General features: G+C 41.4%; 1 protein-coding gene and 1 long non-coding RNA gene across 9 annotated transcripts in view; one reads left to right on the top strand and one right to left on the bottom strand.

The window, feature by feature from the left end:
- Positions 1 to 20065, top strand: part of TMEM108 (transmembrane protein 108) — a 417720-nt gene that overhangs the window by 145022 nt on the left and 252633 nt on the right. The window lies entirely within an intron of this gene.
- On the bottom strand, positions 17187 to 19051 carry LOC145538187 (uncharacterized). The gene is made up of 3 exons (XR_014076712.1): positions 18938 to 19051; positions 18683 to 18799; positions 17187 to 18606 (listed from the first exon to the last, which is right to left on the bottom strand). It is a non-coding gene; the product is annotated as an uncharacterized LOC145538187 (long non-coding RNA).

Genomic DNA, 20065 nt, shown 5'->3' with positions numbered 1-20065 from the left:
AAGTTTCTTCCCTATGAAACCTGTTACCTGTAAAAGCAGGTAGCATCTGGAGGACATCTCTGAATTGAGCAGACTTAAGTTCTCCCTAGCAACGGAGTTCTTGATTTAATTTATCTAGTTGGCATCTTTCTTCTCTGATGCCCAAAGCACGGCCTTGGTGTTCAGAAAATAGTGATTCTGTTACAAATTAACCAAGACAAACTTAGAAATATACTGCCTTTTATAAGGTGAGATAAGATGAGATGAGATGTGGTGAGATTCTTTGAAGAACACAAAGTATATGACAATATGTTCTCTGCTGCTGCTGCTGCTAAGTCGCTTCAGTCGTGTCCGACTCTGCGACCCCACAGACAGCAGCCCATCAGGCTCCGCCGTCCCTGGGATTCTCGAGGCAAGAATACTGGAGTGGGTTGCCATTTCCTTCTCCAGTGCATGAAAGTGTAAAGTGAAAATGAAGTCGCTCAGTCATGTCCGACTCTTAGCTACCCCATGGACTGCAGCCTACCAGGCTCCTCCGTCCATGGGATTTTCCAGGCAAGAGTACTGGAGTGGGGTGCCATTGTCTTCTCCGAATATGTTCTCAAAAAACATAAATTTAGCAATCTAGTACATGTATAATATACATGAAGGGAAGAGTAATGTCAGATAATGTACCAAATAAATAGTGCATATAAATGGCAAATTGGAATGCACTGCTTATTATGGGTGCAAAGATTGTACCATAGTAGTTTTTTAACTAAAAGATTAAGATTTGGAGTTCCAAACTGTTTGATTTACTATCTGTGTGATTTAAATAAGTTTTAATCTCTGAGAGCTTTAGTTATTTTATTTGTAAAAAAAGGAATGCTTATAGAACCCACACTGTAAGGGCGCTGTGTGCGTGCATGCCAAGTCGCCTCAGTCATGTCCCACTCTTTGCAACCCTATAGACTGTAGCCCGCCAGGCTCCCCTGTCCATGGGATTTTCCAGGCAAAAATACTGGAGTGGGTTGCCATGCCCTCCTCCAGGGAATCTTCCCGACCCAGGAGTCAAACCTGCGTCTCCTGTATTGGCAGACAAGTTCTTTACCACTAGTGCCACCTGGGAAGCCCCTGTAAGAGTTGAGCAGAAATCAAATGAGGTAACGAGTGTGGAAGAACTTTGCAATGTTCTTAAATAATAAGCTTGTCATTTATTAATAGCAGTTAGTAATGTTCACTGAAAGTGTCCAGCTTAGTGCTTTTCAGACATATGATAGAATTGTACAGCCTTGCCACTTATGAAGTTAGGTAGTGCCATGTGACCTACTCCGGCCAATGAAACGTGAGCTGAAGTGGACGTTTGTTACTTTCAGGTTGAAGTTTTAACAGCCTGTGTGTGATTCACTGCTTTCTCCCTTCTTGCTCTGCCACTGTGATTGTGGAAGCATCATTGGGTCTTAAATCAACCTACAGTCCCTTGAGTGGCTATGATGAGCAGAGCCCCCAGACAACTAATGTTGAGCATAGAGCATGCACAAGAGCATGAGCAAGAAGTATGTTCCTGCCATGTTACAATAGTAAGAATCAGGGTTGTTACTGTAGCATAGTTTTTTAGCACGCTGATTAGACTGTGTATCACTCATCTTTAATATTACTTGAGTACCTGTAGTATTGAGAACTCCATGAATAGTATAAAATATATTGAGTACCTGTAACATTGAGAACCCCATGAACAGTATGAAAACATTACTTGAGTACCTGTGATATTGAGAACCCCATGAACAGTATGAAAAGGCAAAAAGATATGACACTGGAAGATGAACTCTCCAGGTTGGTAGCTGCCCAATATGCTACTGGAGATCAGTGGAGAAATAACTCCAGAAAGAATGAAGAGATGGAACCAAAGGGAAAACAATGCCCAGTTGTGGATGTGACTGGTGATGGAAGTAAATTCCGATGCTGTAAAGAACAATATTGCATAGGAACCTGGAATGCTCGGTCCATGAATCAAGGTTAATTGGAAGCGGTCAAAACAGGAGATGGCAAGAATGAACATCGACATTTTAGCAATTAGTGAACTAAAATGGACCGGAATGGGCGAATTTAGTTTAATGGGCAATGACCATTACATCTACTACTGTGTCAAGAATCCCTAAAGAACTGGAGTAGCCCTCATAGTCAACAAAAGAGTCCAAAATGCAGAACTTGGGTGCAATCTCAAAAATGCCAGAATGAACTCTGTTCGTTTCCCAGCAAACCATTCAGTATCACAGTAATCCAAGTCTATGCCCCAACCACTAATGCTGAAGAAGCTGAAGTTGAATGGTTCTATGATGATCTACAAGACCTTCTAGAACTAACACCAAAAAAAAAAACGATGTCCTTTTCATCATAGTTCCCTGGCCAGGGATTGAACCCAAGCCTGCTGCATTGACAGCATGGAGTCTTAGCCACTGGATCACCAGGAAAGTTCCCAAGAGTACTTTTAAATCTTGAGGAAGACTTTTGGATGGTGCCTAAGACAGCACCACTTTATGTTGCACTTTTTCTGCACAATAGAATATCCCAAGCCTACATATGACTAGCCCTAAGGATCTGAGCCATCAACTAGAATGAGGATTCAAGGGTATCCCTCTAGGTGCAGGTGAGTTGGGTAAATAAGCCCCTCTTTGTTCTTAAATAAACGATTAGCCCATCCTCAGGCAGCATGAGTCTGTTGGAAGACTGATCAGTGCCAGAACTGGAGGTAGTGAGATGGGCCTTGTGAGGGATTAGTCTTCCTAGACTGAATAGATTAACCCATTTTGGGGAGCAGATTCTACATGCCATATGTCAGGTACTGAAGCAATCATTTTCAAATGGGTTATCTCCTTTAATCCTTTTGACAATCCTGTGAGTCTTAGTCAACTTCCTTTACTTATAGATTAAAACAAACACAAAAAACAGAGGTAGTTCTGCCTTCCACATTTCTCTCTGATGTGCCTCGTGTATCTTAGAGATTGGTTAGATGCAAAATAAGTTGGCCAAAGGAAGGAAAATTTTGTTCTTTTTTTTTTTAACATCACAAAAATGATGCATTTTTAATAGATAATCAAAAATGCTAAAGAGTTACTAGGAGAATAATTCAACCATGCATGAAGAGTATTTGTTGAGACTTTGAAAAGCCAGCCCCAAGTGTGTGTGTATGGAAGGAGAGGGGAGATACCACATCCCTCTTCCAGCAGGGTCATGAGCATTGAGTGTCTCAAGCATGCAGGGCAGGAGAATTGCCTCAGTAAATGGGCAATTGAGAGATGCTATCACAGGGGTGATGTCCCTGGTTACTGTCTCCTGATGACCTTTCTTTTGGATGGCTAGTGTCAGCCAGCTGCTAATCAAACCATGTGAAAAGTTGGCTAACACATCAGAGTTGAGCTCAGCCAATGGATAGCTTACCAGGCTGTAAACACCACCAGCATTTCCCCTGCAGGGAGAGTGTGACTGTCATGCTGTATCTGTCGGATCATGTAATGAATCACTTGGGAAAGGACAGCAAAAATGCAGGCTTGCAATACACAAGGGAAAAATGTATTTCTCCCCAGGTTGCATTCACCTCCTCCCCAGATCTTTGCTGTGACATCCTTTCTGACAGGCTGCCTTCCTAAGTTATCTCTCCTGTAAACCAGTGGTGAGGCCCTCCACATGGCAGTGGTTATCATCCATTTGACAAGCATGTGTAGGAATCCATCACTCTGGTTATTTTGTGGTCTTCAGCTGTTCATTAGTTTTTATTCTAGTTTTCTTAGTTAAGTTACGTAAATCCCCACAGCCCATTTTCCTGGAATTTAGATATTTTAAAGCATTTATACACCTGTAGTTCTCTTGAGAAGAACCCCTGGAGAAGGAAATGGCAACCCACTCCAATATTCTTGCTTGGAAAATTCCATGGACAGAGGAGCATGGCGGCCTACAGTCTATGGAGTCACAAAAGAGTTGGACAGGACTTAGTGACTAAACAACAGACATTTCTCTCAGTTCTCCTTGGCTGCATTTATCCATATTCTAAATGGCAATTTTATTTTTCTGTGTCTGTTCAAGAGGATCCATCCGTCTGACTACTTTGAGGATTCTTGTACCTTACTTCATGTATTTCTGGTATAATTCTTTCCAGAGTAGAACCGCAAGCTTACAGTCAATTTTAAGAAACCACAAGGATGATGATGTGATGGTGATGGGCACTTATATCTTTAACTCTGGCCCAGACCCTGCTCCACATGTTCTTGTTAATTTAATCCTCACAACAACCCAATGAGTGAGTACTGTTGCTATCTGCAGTTTATAGATGAGGAAACTAAGTCACAGAGAGGTTAAATGAATTATCCAGTGTCGTACAGCTACCACTGGCAGAGCTGGGGTTCAGATTCAGGCAGTGTGACTCTAGGGCATCTCTCCTTTCACTGCTCCTCTGTACTCTTTCATTCTGCTTCCACTTTTCCCTTTTTCTGAATTCTTTCTCAATCTAGGTGAGGTGTCTCTCTGTTTTGTTTGGCAGAAGGCATCCTCCAGGGCAAGTGGAGTTGCCTTAGGGCTTACTTCACCTCAGGTGCATCTCTCAGCTTCAGGTTAAAAGTCCTCAAGCTCGTGAGGGCCTAACATGCGGGGAAATCATATTTGCTGGCTGGAGTCAGGAGTGGCCAGCACTCTATGATGGAGGGGCTAGTTCTGGAAAGTGGAACTGGTGGGAGAAGAGGAACTGACAGCATTCAGTGGAATCATAGGAGGAAACAATTGTGTGTGCTTGGTGGATAAATCCTGGGTGGAAGGTTGCAAGAATATATATGTAGTTCCAGTTCTCAAACCCTAGAGAAGAGTTGAAGTTGGGTCTAAAACAAGACTCCACTTTCATTCTAGTTTGTTTATGCAGTCTTAGCAAACAAGAACACATTTTGGTTAGTAGTTTAGTATCTTTTCATTTTTATTTTGCAGATCCCTGGCACCTGTAGGGCAAGAGGGAGTAGGAACTTAACCACCCTTCCATGGATGTGTCATCCCTTCCCCCTGCCACCCGCCACCTGGCTTTATGATGTTGTGGAAGAACCTCTGTTAGTGTACTGTCAGGCCGCCCAGGGTGGCTATTTTCTTGCTGTCTGTGCATGCCCTGCTTGACCAGTTCCTGCTTCACCTAGACCCTACTCATCTAATTGAGCTTCCTTCTTAATCACAGAGCCCAGTCAGTACATGCCTACATGCCTGGGCCCCAGCTAGTAACTGTTCTAATCTTTAGATGAGAACATCTCCACCATGATAGCATAGCAAAGGGGTGGTGAAGGACCATGCTGCTGGTTTCCTTGGTAACCAATGAGCCAACCTGACATCAATTCCCTGTATAACTGATAACTTCCCTCTCCCCTGCCAACCCCAGAACAAAGACTGCTGCTGTGTCCTGCCCACCATCTGCCACACAGTGGGGTATTACTCCAGGACCCTGCTTCAGACATGGAAGCTCCCCCACCCATAAAACCACTGATGTCTCTGTTGCTAACTCTGGGCTCTTTCTTGAGGCTGGGCAAGTGCAGGGCTTGCTGGTCTGCATACTATGTACAGCCCAATAGTTAGAAACTTAAAGCTTAAATAGGAGTAGCTTTATATATGACATATTAAGTCGTCTGTCATCTGTAATCTTTGTTCAGTTGTTCTTTGACTTTGGAAGAAACCCCAGATCCTTTTGAAGCTGGATTTAAATTTAGGCAGCACCCTGGCCTTGGCTCCCTTGTTACATAAACCAGGAAACAAAAGGTCTGGAGAGATTTGCTCAAGTTCTCACAAGTAATTGTCAGAGCTGCAGCCCTGCTCCTTGGCCTGCCAGCCTTGTGTTCTCTTCTGCTACTTCATTTCTAACTTCTGCTTCTTGCAGGAGGGAACAGATATTACTTGGAATGCTTTGAAAGTTGACAGATACCATTTGCTAGAATTTTTTAAACCTGTATTATATTTTAGCATGGCTGTCTTATTGTGGACGATTTATCCAACACCTGTCCCTTCATTTCTCCACACCCATTTAAACAAGTGGAATCCTAGATTGAAAGATACCTTTTCCTAGAATGCTTGACATTTACTTACTGTTGCCTTAAGGAGAGTGAGAGGAGAGCAAAGAGAAGGTGGCTGAGAGAGAGAGATGGAGACTGGGGAGAGAGAAAGGAAGAGAGAGAAAGAAAAGAAGCAAACTAATAGGTGCTTCCAACTTTGTGACTTGAGGAATCTGGTAACTTATCTCAGCATCAGATTAACATGCTAGACTTGGGCTACCTCATTTAATACTGAAACACCAGCCTCAGCAGGAAGCTGAGATTTTGAGAAAATTGAAGCAATGAAAGGAGAAAGTACCTAAAAGTTGTGCCATGGCCTTTAATCATAGATTTTAGGTTTTTATTAAGTTTCAGGAAGTTACTTGGAAAAGGGGCTTCCACTGGGTACTCTGGTTTGCCATCAAGAACCAAATAAAGCCTGGTTTGTACACTGAGGTTCTGGAAGTCCCTGAGCCCTGAGACTCATCCCAAAGAGTGTGAACACTGACCCTTGAGACAGTTAAAAATATTTTAGCCCTGGACTGTGGGGCTGGGAGCCTCAATCAGAGCAGGATTGCCTTGGGCTGCCACCTTTAAATGCTTTCCTGTGTAGAAAAACTGACAGCTTCTCCCAGGAGGGATCTTATTAGTTGACCACACCTTGCTGTCACTCCTTACCTGGCCATGCCTTCAAATCTCAATAACCTTGAAGATCTGCTTTTGTAAGTCACTCAGCCCAGCCATCCCACCCCACTTGTGTATCTAGCCCGTCCAGTACTGTCCTTACACCAAGCCCTAGTCCTTGTGTTTCATATCACTCCCTGGGGGGTTGTTTGAGGACTTAATGAAAACATGGCATCTGACACTAAGGCTATACTGTCTCCTGGGTCCCTATAATGGTATTCTACCTGGCCTTCCTACTTTCACCCCACCCCCTCCCCAAAGCTGTTTTCTGTATAAAAACCAATTTGATCTTTTAAAAATGAAGATTCCATCTCATCACTTCCTTGTCTGAAGTCCTCCAGTGACTTCTCGATCTTGCCACGCTGCTCCACCTCCAAGCCTGTGTTGCCCTGTGCCTCAGCTCCCTGCCTCCATCTCGGATGTCCGTTTGTACCATCTCTCCCCTTTGATTCAGCCACACTGACCTGCCTCTTTGACCACTCCAAGTATCTTCTGACATTGGCCCTCATGTAGAAGCTGTTTCTGCATTCACCCGTTGATCTTCGTGTTACCAGCTTTCTCACACCATCAGATCCCAGCTTAACATCCTCAGAGAGGCAGTCTTTAATTGTCCAGTCTGAAGTAGCCACATAAATAGATTCTTTGTGTCTCTTCTTTATGTACTTGTTCATTATCTCTTTACTTCCTTTAGGAAATCATTTCATGAAGACAGGGACCTTTCATGGCCTGATCTTGTTGTTTTCCCAGTGCCAAGACTAGTGTTGAGAACATAGTAGGTGGGCAATTAATACTGAATGAATGACACCTGATAAGTGTTCTATAAATGTTCACTATTAGTATTAATTATATTATCAAAAAGCAAAAAGGTGAAACCTTAGTATAACTGGGGTTCTATTTTTGTCCTGATTCTATGCAGTAACATGTTCAGAAAAATAGGTGTCCAGCAGAAAAATATGACTGAAAGCAACTAAAATCTTTGCTCACACCCACAAGAATATGCTCAAGATGGAAGGGTATATTTTTTACCTATAGCAAAACTTGTTAAAATCCCATCTCACCATCTCTTTTGCCCACATTATCCAACACTCATGGCAGCCAGTCAATCAATTTTCTCTTCCTAGCTCCCCACCAAGTCCCAACCGAAGAACTCTGCTCAAAAACCCATGGCCTGGCTGAACACCTCCAGGTGTTGGACCCATTTTCTAAATCGGCATAACAAAAAGTCACAAATCCAACAGGCAGGCTTGAAACATGGTTTTGGAGAGGTGGACTTGAGGCTAGGGATATCCACAAGTTAACACACACACAGCCAAAAAGGGAAACTCAATAACAATCTGAGTGAATTCTGAACTGAATAGTGTTGAAGAAGCACTATGGTGGCTCGGTGGTAAAAAAAAAAAAAAAAAAAAAAAAATCTGCCTGCCAGTGCAGCAGACTCGGGTTCAGTCCCTGGGTTGGGAAGATCTTCTGGAGAAGGAAATGGCAACCTATTCCAGTATTCTTGCCAGGTAAAATCCCATGGACAGAGGAGCCTGGAAGGCTACAGTCCATGGGGTCACCAAGAGTCAGACATGACTGAACACTACTACTACTACTATACTAAAAAGCTCTACTTGGGAGTCTTGACTCTTAGGACCCAAGTACACAGAAGGTATATGTCTTCATTCTTGGTTTCCTGCTACGGAGTGTTGAATCCAGGACAGGAGGGGATGTCTCCTATCCCAGAGCTCTTTCTCTCTTAGAATCTTACTAACTCTGATTGGATGTAGTTATTAACTTGCTGTATTATTTCATTTTTAACTACTGTGTATTAGAATCTTTTTTTTTTTGTATAAAGTTTTAATTTTTATTGTTTTTTTCAGAATGAAAATAAATTGTAATCATCACTTATCCTTGCTTCTAGGTGATTTAGCATAGCCCCCTCTTCATTCTAAAGACTTGATGTTCCATTTTCAGTTATTCAGAAAAGCCCTATCTATATATGCATTTTGGGGATCAGTCTTGTGGTGATATTGATGTGGAGGATCATGGAGCTGGTCTATGCTTACCAAGTGGCCATTCCCTAGGGGATCCCCTGTATGCAGAGAACTGCAAGATACACTCACTGATTTCTCCCACTGTCACTTAGGGAAGCATTTCTGACTCACAATCTTTAATCTAAAAGGGAAGAGGAATAGTTAGTGGCAGAGAAAAGAATGTGATGCCCAGAAGCCTGACATGAGCAGACCGAGATGAAGCCTGATTTCATTCCCCTGGTCTGACAGCAATTCTGATCTTTCAAGTCCAGCCAGGTTCCACTTTACCTGTGACTTTTTTCTCCAGTAGTGGATTCTGGCTTTGAGAGCCATCTGTTAGGCTCTCTCAGAGCCAGCACACATTGCAAGACCAACTCTTGAGAAGACAGGCTACAATCAGGGAGGCAGAGCCCTACACTGCCCATTGCCAGGCCTGTCAGAGCAGCTTCCCTGAGCATACTGCTCCCACCAGCTGACCTCAAGTGACTCATCAGGTTAGGAGAGAGTTGGAATAGAAATCATTTCCCTGGGGGATCCTGGCTATATAATTGCTATCATTTGTATGCAGTTGAGTGATTTGCAGAGGAGCATGGCTCAGAGCTCCCAGCTGCATTCTGCCTGTTTATTTCTGGCACCATATGAAACGCTTCAGAAGGTGGTTTCCAAAAGGTGATGTGGGCATTATGGTAACATCTGGGGCTGGGGTTTTCTCCCACCTCATCTAGATTTTGGTCAGAGGTCTGCATACAAAGAACCTAGGTTTAATAGCTGTGACTTGCTTTCCAAGCACATGCCTGTCAGTTCTCCCCTATTTCTGCCACAGTCCTGAGCCTCTGGCTGCCCTGCCCCAGAGAGTACCACGGGAGGGAGTTAGACATGAATATTCATGAGAGAAAGAGAGAGGCTCAGAAGCCAGAGGTCAGGGAACCATTGTTCTGAAATGGGCTACTGGCTTCTTACCTTACTTTCCTCTTTTTCCCAATTCATCTTCTTAGAGTAAATTGACATTTAAAGTGGCCATTGTCTTCCCCATCCAGTGGGGAAGAGCCAGACAATGAAGGTGACAGAGCCTGGAGTGGTATGGGAGCCACACACCATCTCCTGCGATGGCACTGTGTTCCACAGCACAGCTTGGAACAGTCATGGGTAAATTGCCCCACATGTCCTCATTCATGCCAGGAGTCAAGAAGGATGGGATGAGGAGGGCAGAGAATTACAGGTGACAATGGCTGTCATGGGTGACAGTGGAGGGGTGAGTTTGGAAGACTGTTCCCCTTTCCCTTGGGCTCTGCCTGGGGACAGGCATTCAGGAGCTCACACAGCCACCTGCCCCCCAAGGCTTTCTATACCAGGATAATCAGATTAAGAGGATGGAAAGCTTCATTCTTGAAGGCTGTGGGAGAGGGAGGGTATTTCAGGCCTTTGCCTTCAGGAGGGGTAGGGGGTGATACTCAGTGACCTGAATCTATGAGCCTTTGGAGAATTTTGCCCACAGTGGTGCATCCTCCTCTACTCACCCTTTTCCTGTCTGAGTCAAATCAGCCTGGTCACCAGGTTTCTAAAGCTTGGGCTGCTGGCCAGGGCCCCACTTTGCCATATACCAGGGATCTCTTCTCTGACAGCTGTTTTAGCCTCAAGTTTCGGTTTTCAGTTTTCTCACTATCCTAAGCTAGGATTTTGCCTATTTCTAGTTACCCTTACCTAGGTTTCCTCTTGTAATTTGCAATCAGAGATGCACAGTTTGATTAACTATCTCTCATAATGTTCCTTTCCCTTTCCTTGCATTAAAGTGGGCCTCTTAAGTTGAGTTTATTTATTAGCCATCACAACTATCTGTATGTGCCTGCTTTTGTATGAACTATATTTAATGCCTTTTTCTATTAATACTGTGTGGCAAGAATAATTTTATTAATCTCAACAGATAAGACTGAGTGTCGAGTCACAGGAAGGGCTGTGGATTTCTCCCTGACTCGATCTAACACTGTGAAGTGTTTCTTGACTCCTCCAAAGGCTGGTTCTTCAAGAACACACCAGTGGCTTAACTCAGCCAGTCTCATGAGCCATGTATGGAAAAAGCCTGAGACCTTGACAGAGGAGGGTCCCTGAGCTTGTTGCAGAAACCACTAATTGAGAAACCAAGCACCACACACAGAGAGTTGGAGAACTCAGGTTTATTATGCCAGTGGGCCCAGAAGAGTTAACACTCTAAGCTCTGAGCCCTGAAAAGAGGGGTTACAGAGTTTTTATAGACCTACTACAGTGGGCAACACAACTGCTAATAGGCTGGTTTAAACCAAGGGATTTTGTGCACACGGGAACAGTAGTCAAGAAGGGGAGGGGGATGCCTGACCTTTACAAGGACAGGCATGATTAAGCAGGTTTGCAGGGGCTGGGCAATTGCAAAGAGCGGGACAAGGGTGAGTGAGATAAACTCCAGTTCCTAGTATTTTAAGTCCCCACTTTCTCAGACTACGTGACCTATGTGATCCAGACTTTGCAAATAGCAAGCTGAGTTACAGAGGCAAAAGGAACAAGAGGTTATGTAAAATTTTACTTTTCCTCTTCATTCCCCTCTCTTGATGCTTCTATCACTCATTGTAGAAAGCATCATTTCATGTTTTGGTAGGACATTCAGAGTTCCCTATCATTTAGGGGGCTGTATTGAGCTATTACCATTTGTAACTTGGTGGATTCAGTTCGAGAGGTTATGAACTGGGTAATAGCATTGAGAATACAAGAGCCAAACAAGAGCGCAGCGAAGAGCATGAGGGACCTGTTAAAGGGAGAAGCCATGATGCCCAGCTCCAGATACTTTCCAGTTATCCCAGGAATTAGCTAGTTTCTCTCTCCTTTTTATGACTTGTTCCCTTAGCTCTTGGGTCATGTCCCTGACTATTTCTGATTGGTTTACATAAAAGCAGCATTCTTCATTCAAGAAGAGGCCGAGTCCTCTCTTTTCAGCTGTCAATAGGTCTAGCCCTCTCCTATTCCGTAAAAACCCTCTCCTATTCCCGGGGAAGAGGCCGGGGTTGACAATGAAAATCCATCAATAGTTTGATAGCCAGATCTTCAAGCTTCCAGCGTGTGTTGACCAGCCAGCTACCAGAGTGTGGCTGGAGCAAGGCTGAAGAATCCTCAAGCTTCTGCCCTGCATTGACTAGTCAGCTTCTGGAGTGACTAGAGCAGGGCTCAGCGTCCTTTGTGGGTGAGGGCCATTGTCTTTGGAACCGGACCTCGAGGAGGTTTTTGGGGTCCCAAACTACTTTCCAGGTGTCCTCATCACAGGAAGTCACTGCCTTCTTGACTCTGGTGTGGTGGATCCAAGGGAATGACACCTATAACTCTAATAGCAGTAGGCGTTGCCAGGACAACCGTGTGAGGGTCTGTCCAAACTGGCTGAAGTGTTGTTGTTGTTGTTTTTTTCTTATCTTTAACCCATATCTCATCTCCTGGCTGATAGGATGAACCCTGCCCAAAGGAATGGGTGTCCTTTCTAAGGTTTATTGGGTGATATGGTAGAATACTTTTTCCAGGGCCTGGAGATGTTGGGACATCTCCAGTTCAGCTAGTTGTTGGTGGTCTCCCTTGAGCTTTTCTATCACTGGGGGTGATCTCCTGTATAAGATCTCAAAGGGAGAAAGCCTGACGTCCTCAGGGTGTATTTACAGAGGTAAATGAGAGTCCACAGAATGATAAGGCAGCTTGTTCCAGCATTGTCTGGGTGTTGGCTGGGGGAATAGTCTTGTCGTACTACTACTTGGAGAAACAAACTTAACAAGGAAGTTAAAGATATATGTATGACCCAAAGATTAATAGATGTAGAAAAGCTGTTGTGGGGCTAGCCAGGAGAACCAGGTCCAGATATTGGTTTGTGACAGTAGTGTTTCTCTAGGTATGAGAAGATACAAGAATTTGGACTCATAAAAATCTTTACCTGAAAACATCTGACTATCTGAAGGCCTGTTTTTCTGGGTTTTTCCCAGAGCACAGAGTGCCTTATTTTTTTGTCTCCATCCTGAACTCCTTTCAAGGGGGTGTTGAAGGTCAGCATCTTGTAGTGGTCATGATTTAATCTTTGTAGAGGCAGTTGGCAAGGGCCAACTTCCAGTCAGCAGGGCCCCTTCAAAGCCACATATTTGACCATGTTTTGGGGGCATTTTGTGGTCATTGTATCCCATGGTGCTGGGAAGGCTCTTTCCCAGGTCTAACAAAGATTCCATTGACAGGCTACTCAATGTATTATCACTGGACCAGGCCTTGTAAGTAGCAGAAGTCTCTGTCTTACTAGCCTCTTGGTCCAGGAAAGTATTTCCTCTTGTTCTTTCTTTCCATATATAGAGTTACATTATTACAATTATTGATCTCATATGGAACTGCATATCAGCATTTTATCACAGGCTCAGTCACACATTTGGTAACGTAAGAAATAATCTTCTAAAGCAAGCTACATAGGAAATAATATAGGTAGCATTTATTAGTAAGATCACAAGCAAGAATCTAAGTCAAGAACTTTCACTGGGTATAACCTAGTATACCCCAGGTCATCTGACTCAGCTAAATGATTATAGCCAATTGTTAATTTCCTCGTTGTACATCATGGAGCATCTGACCTTTATTCAAAGATTGGTTACTGAGATAAGCTTTAGAAACAATCTTAGAGTGTCTTTTTAATAACTTAATTAAAACTTTTAGCAATATAATATAACAAGGAACTATCTCAGAAGTGAGTCTTAGTAAGCACAGACCTTAATTAACAAAACTAGAACTTAATATTCAGTGAAACATAATTTTTTCTTTTTTGGGAGAACTCATTGAGAGGGCATTAACACTGTAGCCAGGGAAGGCTTTAACCCATCAAATAAAAATGAGGTCTGTCAGGGAACTGGGAAAAGGCAAGCAGCTGTCTTGGATTTCCCATAGCCCTGGCTCTTTGATTTTCAGCTGTTGTTTATCCATTTTTAATTTCCTGATTTAGGAGCAGACTGTTGCCATGTTTTAAGGACACCAGGATAGCAAAAGTCGAACTGTGAGGGGTTATTTTTTGTAGAAGCAGAATGAGCTTTGTCTGTGTGTACCATAATCTGAAATAATGTTTATTTACTTTACTAAAGTAACAAAAAGATTTTGAAAACAAATATAAATAACTTAAAGGCAAAGAAATTCATAATCTGTTATCGAAAGTTGCATTCTAAGAAAATTTTGTTCTCTAAACAGAGAGAAGACCAAATTCCAATCTGGTTCCAGCTTACTGTTAATAACAACATTTGTTTATCTGTTTAATCTTAGAAAGTCTTTTTCATAAATCTTGAAGAACTAGCAGCATTCTTCAAAAGGCACAAGAGGAAAACCATAGAAAGCATGTTTAAAATCTGATTCTGTTGCAGTTGACAAAGAAACCTGGGCCCACTGGTCATTGTTGTGATATGTAACACTTTAATATGATAACTAGAATTATAATTGACCATATTTTATCAGGACATATCAGATCCATATGAATTTTACATAATTTTAGGATATCTATATTAGTAACATCAACCATACAGTATAACCTGAAAAGATTTATCACCCCTTTAACAGTACTTCTCACATAATTTAACATGTCCAGTGAACCCAGGTAGCTTAATAGCTGTTTGGGAAATCTCAGGGGCCCTCTGAAGCATCCCAAAGTTAGCTAGAAATCAAGTTATTTAGAAAGTTTTGTCAATAAATGTCAGAAGGGTTTATAACTGTCAGGTAGGATCATATAAGTTACTGTGAAATAATAGTTATACACTTAGCCAAAGTTAGAAGATTTCAAAGGTAAATATAGAACAGATCAATTAAGAGGTAAAGAAACTTAAATCTGTTATTAAAAGCAGTTCATCATCTGAAGAAAGTATGTCCTCTTAACAGAGAGAAAGGCCAAATTCAAGTTTTTGCACCAGCTTACTTTAAACTCATTTAGGTAAACTTAAATTTATTTTAAACTTAGTCAGTCCTAACCATGCACAAAACATTTTTTTCAGGGTCCACTTTCCACAGACTTTTTAATCACTTTCTGTAATAGCCACCTGTAAGTCTGACCTACTTTCTTTTCTCTTTATAAAATATAATTTAATATTTTATATCTTCTTTGTTAAAAACATACATCCTACTTCCTTATTAGATTAGCAAACAAACATTAATACTAGTTATTTAATATTGAATATTTCCCAATTTACATGAATCTGAAATTTATTTAGGTTAATTTTTCTTGTATTTAGAATTGTTTGATTTGCAAGCGCTTACTTTTTTAGGCCAATTAAATGATAATCATTTACAACTTCAACAATATTATCAGAAAAAAACAAAAGATATACACTGAGACATACATAAATCCAGACAGACAGACAGACAGAGATCTTATAGTTTTCTGTTTGAGATTTAAAATTTAAAAACATTATTTCTCTTTGACCCCTTTTTTTTCCTTTGCTTCAAGTTCTAATTTGCCCAAGGCTGAGGTCTCAGGCAAAGTTGGCTGTGTATTTCAAGGACATGAAAAGGGTTAACTTCAAGCTTTTTCCTAGGCCTTTTAACAAGCTAGTTGTTTTTAATTGCGTGTGCGAAAAAGAATTGGTTTTGCAGTTTACAAAAAGAAAAAATTTTCTCATTCCATTCAATCATCAGTCACGCACTCACAATCATTCAGAGGCTATCACAATGCCTCGCGTCTCCCAAGTCCCCAGGTTTCCTTAACTGTTGCTCTCTTCCTGGGAGCTCCAAGGAGGTGATCAGTCTCCTCTTCTATCCGTTGGGGTAGGACCTGACTGGGGACTGGCCCTGGGGCCTTACCTTATCCTGTGGCCATTCCTGGTGAGCTGGTCTGTCCCTCCAGTGAGTCCAGTCAGGGCTTGGCCAACCGGAGAGTCAGAACACCCAGTCCAGAAGAGAACCCAGAATACCATCAGGTGGCATGCCTTCTTGTTTGTCTCGGGGTTCCTTCACTCCAGCCCAGCTGAGCCACCAGTCTGAAGGCTCAAGGGGCCAGCATGTTTGGAATCTCACTGGGGCCTCCAGAAATATTGCAGAAACCAGTAATCGAGAAACCAAGCACCACACTCAGAGAGCTGGAGAACTCAGGTTTATTACGCCAGTGGGCCCAGAGTAGTTAACACTCTAAGCTCTGAGCCCCGAAAAAAGGGGTTACAGAGTTTTTATAAACTTATTATAGTTAGTGGGCAACACTAGCTGCTAATACGCTGGTTTAAACTAAGGGATTTCGTGTGTACGGGAACAGTAGTCACAATGGGGAGGGGGATGCCTGACCTTTACACGGACAAGCATGATTAAGCAGGTTTGCAGGGGCTGGGCAATTGCAAAGAGCAAGACAAGGGTGAGTGAGATAAGCTCCAGTTCCTAGTATTGTAAGTCCCCACTTTCTGAGACTATGTGACCTACGTGATCCATACGTTGCAAGAAGCAAGCTGAGTTACAGAGGCAAAAGGAACAGGAGGTTATGTAAAACATAACAGGAGTTATGTTTAACTTTTCCTCTTCAAGCTGAACAGTGAAGACCCAGTAGGCTGTCATTGGCGAGGGTGGATGAAAAGCTTTGTATGTATTGAAGCTTAAGAGGTCAGCAGGAAGCAGTGTGATATAAAAGGAATACTGAACTTGTAGTAAGAGTCCTAGGGTTGGGAGCATCCTCACTCTGCCAGCTTACTGGCCAGACAACACAGTCAAGATCTTTAACCTGATACCATTTGGGTATGACTACTGAGTACCCGGCACCATGTTTGACACTGCTGATACAGTTGTGGATGTGACAGGATTTGCAGCTAAATGTGACAACTCTGGTTTACTTTTTAGGGGGTTCTTGTGTGAGTCACTTCTTTTGTTAATTCTGTGCTCATATTACAAGTATTTTCAGTAACAACATTATTTTCAGTAACAAGTATATTTTAAAGTTCATTTGGAGATATCATTAATAGATCCATCCAGGATACCAGATTGAAAAAAGTACACAGCAATGTAGATGGAGAATACACTTTATCTTGTGGGAAAAGTTTTTTTATGCATTTATTCCTGTACAATAACAAAATGTAAAAACACTACTGCCATTGATATAAGGGATATAAGTTGCTTATTAAAGATAATTTTCATGAAAATACATGCAGCCCAGTGTTCATAGCAGCATTATTTACACAAACACATATACATACACACATACATACAATGGAGCATGTTGGGTTCCTTTAATGGACCGGGACCTGGTGGTCTGAAGTCGACAATAAGAAAGTAAAAGAGAGAAAGAGGCTGATATTCCCTGGTTTACGCAGAAAACCAATAAAACCTCTGACACGAGGTTTGCGCTGCTTCACATAGGCACCGGGCGCCCTCTCCAGAAGGTCCTGAAAGCCCGGGCAAGAAAGTGAGCTCAACGGGTTTCTGCGTTCCAAAGAATTAGCCTGAGGAAGAGAGAGAGAGAAGGAAAGAAAAAGAAAGACACGGCGACCCAAGCTCTGATGGAACAGGGGTGCTTTATTCAACATAGTCTGAGTATATATACTGCTTTGCAAGGTAGCTTTTCAGCAAAGATAAGGATCACAAGATCAGACTTACAAATTACCAAGGAAATAAATCATAAAGCTAGAAGACAATCCATATCAAAGAAAGAGGGTTGTAAATAATCACTTTTACCATATGGTTCATAAAAAAGAAGAGGGTCATAAATAGTTACTTTTCACTGTAAGGAAAAACTAACAAAGGAAATGCATGCATTCCTCAGTCCCAGAGCAGCTTGCCACTCCTCTTAGTTCCTGAATATTCAGGAATTAATAAGGAACAGAGGAAAACAGCACACAGGAAGCCTCCTGTTAAATGCTCCCTGACAGGAGTACTATTCACCCAGAAAAAAAGAATGAAATTTTGTCATTTGCAGCAACATAGATGGACTTGGAGGGCCTTATGATAAGTGAAGTAAGTCAGAGAAGAACAAATACTGTATGATATTACATATATGTGTAATCTAAAAAATACAACAAAGCAGTGAATATAACAAAAGAGAAGCAGACTTATAGAGAACAAACTAGTGGTTACCAATGGGGATAGGGAAGAAGGGAAAGGCAAGATAGGGGTAGGAGATTAAGAGGTTCAAATTATTAGATATAAAATAAGCTACTAGAATTTATAAGTACCACACAGGGAATACAGCCAATATTTTATAATAGTATAAAAGAAGTAACACCTTTAAAAATTGTGAATCACTATATGATACACCTATGACTTATATAATGTTGTACATCAGCTCTACTTTGATAAAAATAATAAAATAAATTTTTAAAGTAAATTTTATGAACCTCTACCTGATCCTTTAAAAAGCTATTTTTCTGTGTTCTTATTGAATACCTGGGAAGACAGCAGGCTCATAAAGAACAGCCTCTATTTACATAGCTTATCTCCATATCAACTCCTAAAAGTGTCAAAAGCAGCAGTGGCAGAAGGGGTGGACTGAGGACAGTCTTCAGATCACCCTTCATGGAGATAAAGAGGCTCCAGAAGGGCTTCTTTGCTTGTTTGGAACCTGAAAGACAGCCCCTGGGATCCTCTTGAGAGATAAACACCAAAGGGAGATTGGGACTGGGGAGACTTAGATTAGTATGCAGTGGGTGATTCAGAGTAACTGAAAAGAACATTTTAAAATTGCTAACTGTAAAGAGAGTTTACAAATTGGTAAAAAGACAATTTCACATTAAAAACTCCTCATGACATACTAGTAAGTGGGGGAAAAAGGTGTAGACACTGTCTTGTGCATATAATCTTATTAAATTTTGGAAAAGAAATATTTACAGGTGTGTCATTGGATGATATTTTTCTGGGCCTACCTTTAGGCTTTTCTGTGTTTTCCAAGCTTTCTACAGTAAGTGTGTATATTCTTTGATACTCTAAAAAAAAAAATGGTGATTATAAACAAAATCCTGAAATATTATCTATGCAGGAAGAGGACTATCTGCTGCTCACCATTTCATCCCCAGCGTCAGGGCTGTACATTAGAATCACCTTAGAAAGTGTGTGAACTAGACAGTCTGAACCTCATTGCTGCACATACTGACTCAGTTGAACTGGTAGGAGACACGGCTGCCAAGGAAAGTGGAAGCAGATTCTAGACTAAGTCATACTAAAGAATGTTATCAGAGCTGTCATTTCCCCTGTAGACTACAGGTTCTTGTAATGCTGGGTAAAATCCATACTCCAGTTGAAGACTAACACTCTAACCTTCTGTCCATCTTAGCTCCAGTAGTTGCTCTACCAGGGAAGGACAGATCTAGTTCAGTTTTCCCCTGAGATGCCTCATGGGCTTCTGGGACTTGGAAAAGGTAATTATCTCTCAAGTACCAGATGGCTGTGTAGATTAGCTCTGATGAGTAGAAACAGTGATGTAAACAAAGGATGTGATTAGCTGGTTGAATAACAATGGGTCATCTCAACACAGATGTACTGGAAAAAAGGGTGGGGTTGGTTACAAAAGTTTTTATTTTCTTGGGTTCTTTAGCAATACATTCATTATTTCAGTGGAAGGAGAGAGTGGGTTAACTTTATACCACAGCTTTCTCATTTTTAAGGTAACACTTTCCTTAAAACTTTGTGGTGAGAGATGACAATGTTATTTTCCATCTACTTGTAAGAATAGTAATGTGTTCTTCCTGGGAGATCTATCTATTTATTCATTTATTTAAGAATTCCAAACAAAGCATTTTTAGCTCCATTTATGACTGCTATGGAAAACTAATATTCATACTATCTACCTATACAAACAGAGGCCTATATTTTATTAAAAAAAAAAAAAAAAGACAAATGAAGCTACCCAAATATTTTAGGCCACCATTCCATTTCTGCTTAGTTAAAAGCAACAACAACAACAAATTGAAAGTTTTCAAGTTGCTGCCTACTGAAAACCATGCTATAGACTCCAGGATCTCCCAGCTCTCAATTCCCTAAGGTATAAATGGAGAGAGAGGAAAAATCACAGATAATTTAAAGCATGGTTAAAACCAAAACTAGTCAAAATGTGGAACCAAAATTTTAATTGTAAACATATTTAGTTCAAAACATGTTTAATATTCAGAAACACATTAACATTCTAAAACATCATCTAGAAGCATAAGTAATGTAGGTATTGATGGTGTGCAAGCAACTAAACATTTACTTCCTCAACAAAGAAATGGTCAGAATATTTAAATAAAAAATATTTAAAATCAGAGTTTTAAAAAGATAAAAGTCTTTTAAAATATACTGCTTGGGTTTTGGGGTTTTGTTAACTTGTTTTATTCCTGGGTCGGGAAGATCCACTGGAGAAGGGATAGACTACCCACTCCAGTATTCTTGGGCTTCCCTTGTGGCTAA

Source organism: Giraffa tippelskirchi, chromosome 2 (genome assembly GCF_054371585.1).
Source record: "Giraffa tippelskirchi isolate mGirTip1 chromosome 2, T2T-mGirTip1v1.2.pri, whole genome shotgun sequence".
Classification (NCBI taxonomy): Eukaryota; Metazoa; Chordata; class Mammalia; order Artiodactyla; family Giraffidae; genus Giraffa; species Giraffa tippelskirchi.
Note: the sequence above shows the minus strand (reverse complement) of the source record. Positions and strands in the feature narration are given on the sequence as shown.